The sequence below is a fragment of the Alexandromys fortis genome, unplaced genomic scaffold (genome assembly GCF_014885135.2).
Source record: "Alexandromys fortis isolate MF-2015 unplaced genomic scaffold, M_Fortis_MF-2015_v1.1 scaffold_107, whole genome shotgun sequence".
Taxonomy (NCBI): Eukaryota; Metazoa; Chordata; class Mammalia; order Rodentia; family Cricetidae; genus Alexandromys; species Alexandromys fortis.
In genome coordinates, this window is record NW_026067987.1 from 3,552,972 (window position 1) to 3,556,235 (window position 3,264).

Genomic DNA, 3,264 nt, shown 5'->3' on the forward strand with positions numbered 1-3,264 from the left:
AGCCAACAGAGCACCCAGTCTATAAATTGATCTCTTTCACAATAAAATGTGGGCCCCTCACAAATAACATACTATATATTTTTTTATGCCATTTGTCTGAGTCTGAGCACTGACCGCAGTTTGGCGTTAGGCCTCACTCTTCACTCTGACTTCCTGGCAATGGGAAAGCATTAAAGCTAGTTGGTAGGGGCTTCACCACACTCCATGTCTATCTCGGTATGTTCACACAGCTAAAGCAAATGCTTGGATACAGAGCGTTCATAAACAACAGAATGTTAGTTCTCATCATTTTGGAAGCCAGGAAGGTCAAGCTCAAGATGCAATAGATCCTGAATATAGCAAGGGCTCATTTGGTGTTCATAGTGGAAGCTGCTGTGGCTGCCACATGGCCAAAAAGACAAGGTCACCTCTCTTATTACAGTCACTTACTGAGGGCCTTCCCACTAGACTTCATCACATCAGAGGTTAAGTTCTAGCAGCTGACTAGGCAGAAGAAGCAACATTTAGACCACAGTGGTATATGTTGACTCTTTGACCTAAACTGAACGTGACTATACTCCTCACGGGACCACTCCATGTTGATATGTTCACTTCACTCACAATTAATCACCGTTTGGTGATGATTCTGACACTTTCGGGGTTGTGCTGATAAAGTATTTCACAAAGCATAAACAAATTAAAACTACAACATCTTAGAGAGTCTACATCTTGTGGCCTAGAAATACACTTTAAGCCCTGGCTAGTTCAAGTCATTTCTGTGAATGTGGAGCATTTATTTATTTATTTTTTATATATCCAAAATGTGTTTATTGGGATGGTTCCCATTCATCTCAAATCCGGTGCTTTTCAGTGCTGCTTCCTCCTGAAGGAGCATCCTTCTGTCAGTCTTGCTTTCCCGCCTGTAGGCTGACAGAGGACAGTGGAGCAGCCGACACACAGGACTACCGTCTGTGCATGGCTAAAGACCGTGGTGATTTTATAGCATCCTGGGCACTTCACATCCATAAAGTAGGAATTGGGGCTCTGCACAAGTCACTTTTTCTTGTGTTTCCTCTTTTCCTCCTCTGGAGAGGGATGAAGGAGATCCTTTGCGAGAGGCATATTCTCGTAGCTGTGGAGCATTTATTATGTGCAAGCATCACACAGCTGAAAATTATACATCAATCAAAAAAGTGAGATACTGCTTTTAACCCAACAATTTACTCTAAAACTTAAAAATTTATTAAAAAATGTAACATAGACTTTGAGACTAGGTCTTATGAAGGTTGGTATTAATTGTCAACTTGACAGAATCTAGAATCCTCTAGAATACTGGTTTCTGGGCATGCTTATAGGAGAGTAGCTCGATTGTATTCATGTAGTGGGAAGAGCTAGCCACTGTGGATGTCCCCATTCCGTATCTGGGATCATGAACTGTGTAAGTGGAGAATTCAGGGTGGCTCTCCCCCAGCTTCCTAACTGGGAGATGTATGTGACCGGCTGCCTCTTCAATCTCTTGCCTCCAGGATTCCACCACGATGGACTATAGCCCGGAGTTGTGTGAGAGCCAGAATGTAACTTCTCTTTCAAGTTGTTTTGTCATGGTATTGTATCACAACAAGAGAAAGCTTACTAAGACAGGTCTCTAGTTCCAAGGTCCTCATTCTTCAGTGTGTATTTGTCTCCTGAACTGAGCTGGACTAAGCATCGTATTGAATAAGGGGGCTGGTCCTCAGAAGGTGGTTTCTCTTCTAACAGCATTGTAGGAGGAGTTTTTGTTGCAACCATTGGCTCCCAAAAAACCATACAGAAGCTTAAACTAGTTATGAATGTTCAGCTGATAGCCTAGGCTTATAACTATCTAGCCCTTACATCTTAATTTAACCCATGTTCTTATCTATGCTGTACCTTTATTTTCAGCATGGCAAGTTTATCTTCCACTTCTGGGTCTGGCTGGTGACTCCCATGACTCCTCCCTTCTTCCCTGCACTCTCTTTCTGTCTGCAAGTCCTGTCTATCCTTTTCTTGCCTAGCTATTGGCCAGACAGCTCTTTATTAACCAATGAGAGTAATTCATAATTACAGTATACTAAAATATTCCTCCATGGCACAGCATTAAGATCCTCTGGAGTTTTTGGAAATATAAATTCTCAGGATTTTCCTCAGACCCTCTCATCAGAGACACGGAGGAGTAAGGTATCAGCAAGTGATTTTTATAGATGCCTAAGTTTGAGAATTGCTCAAGTTGAAGAAGACTGGGGTTTATTAAGGGCCTGAAACAGCAGAAACAACAAATTAAAGAGTAAAATGAAGGAAATGAGTTATACAGGAAAATAATTCATGGGGAGAATAAAGAAAATATTAGATTTTTAAAAAAGAATATTGTAGTTGTGGTGATTAAATTGGAATGGAGATGGAAAATAGGGGCTTTATAATTAGGGGAAGCTAGGGAGCTGGGAGAAAAACTAAGAGCAATGATAAAGTCACTATGTTGGCAAGTAAAATGGGACGTGGGTGTGCTATATTCCTGAAGCTATGGAGCAACAGTGGGTGTTCCCTAAATATGGTGACAAGGAAGGATGAGCACTCTCTCATGGCATGGAGTTCCCATGGAGAAGTCTGGAATGTTCAGTGGGATGTGTTGACAAAGAGCGCAGGAAGGCTACCTCCAGTGAGCCTATAAAAAAGAGATGAGAGGTGTCAACTTGAAGGGTTTGGAAATGTTCTTGGATGTTTGCTGTTCATTCTTCATTATTCTTATGTTTGTTAAGCACCTGCAGTTAGGTAGCACATTTAATACGTAATACAAAATACTAACCTTGCCCATGCATTGTATCAAATCCATGTGTCTGGGATTTTCGGTGGTTTTATTGTAGGAGAAAGAATTTTTCTTTGAAGTTATAAAGTTGAACCATTTATAGTCCTAAGACATATCTCCCTTCCACAAACCATCTTCCTTACGCAGTCAGTTCCATGGTTTCTGTCTTTCTATTCCTGTGCAAGTGGCGTCATGAACATCGTGGGCTTGGGATCCTTATTATAGACCTGGAGGAGGTTAACGTCATCCCTATTCTTCCTACTCCTTAGAAAGACGTCAACTAGTCAAAACAACCGTGTTTTTATTCTGAAGCATTAGAAGATTTACGATGAAAATGTCAGTAGCGTATATATGGGACCAGCTCCTGTCAATCACCAAACAGAAATGAAAGCAATGCCAGTCCCTCTCATCACTGAATGGGTGACTACAGTAAAACCCCACCAACTGTCATGGTTCCAGGCAAAACT

The 3,264-nt window shown here is 41.4% G+C and overlaps 1 pseudogene; it reads right to left on the reverse strand.

Moving 5' to 3' along the window:
- Positions 1 to 807: 807 nt before the first annotated feature.
- LOC126511936 (40S ribosomal protein S27-like) lies at positions 808 to 1,107 on the reverse strand (annotated as a pseudogene).
- Positions 1,108 to 3,264: the final 2,157 nt, after the last annotated feature.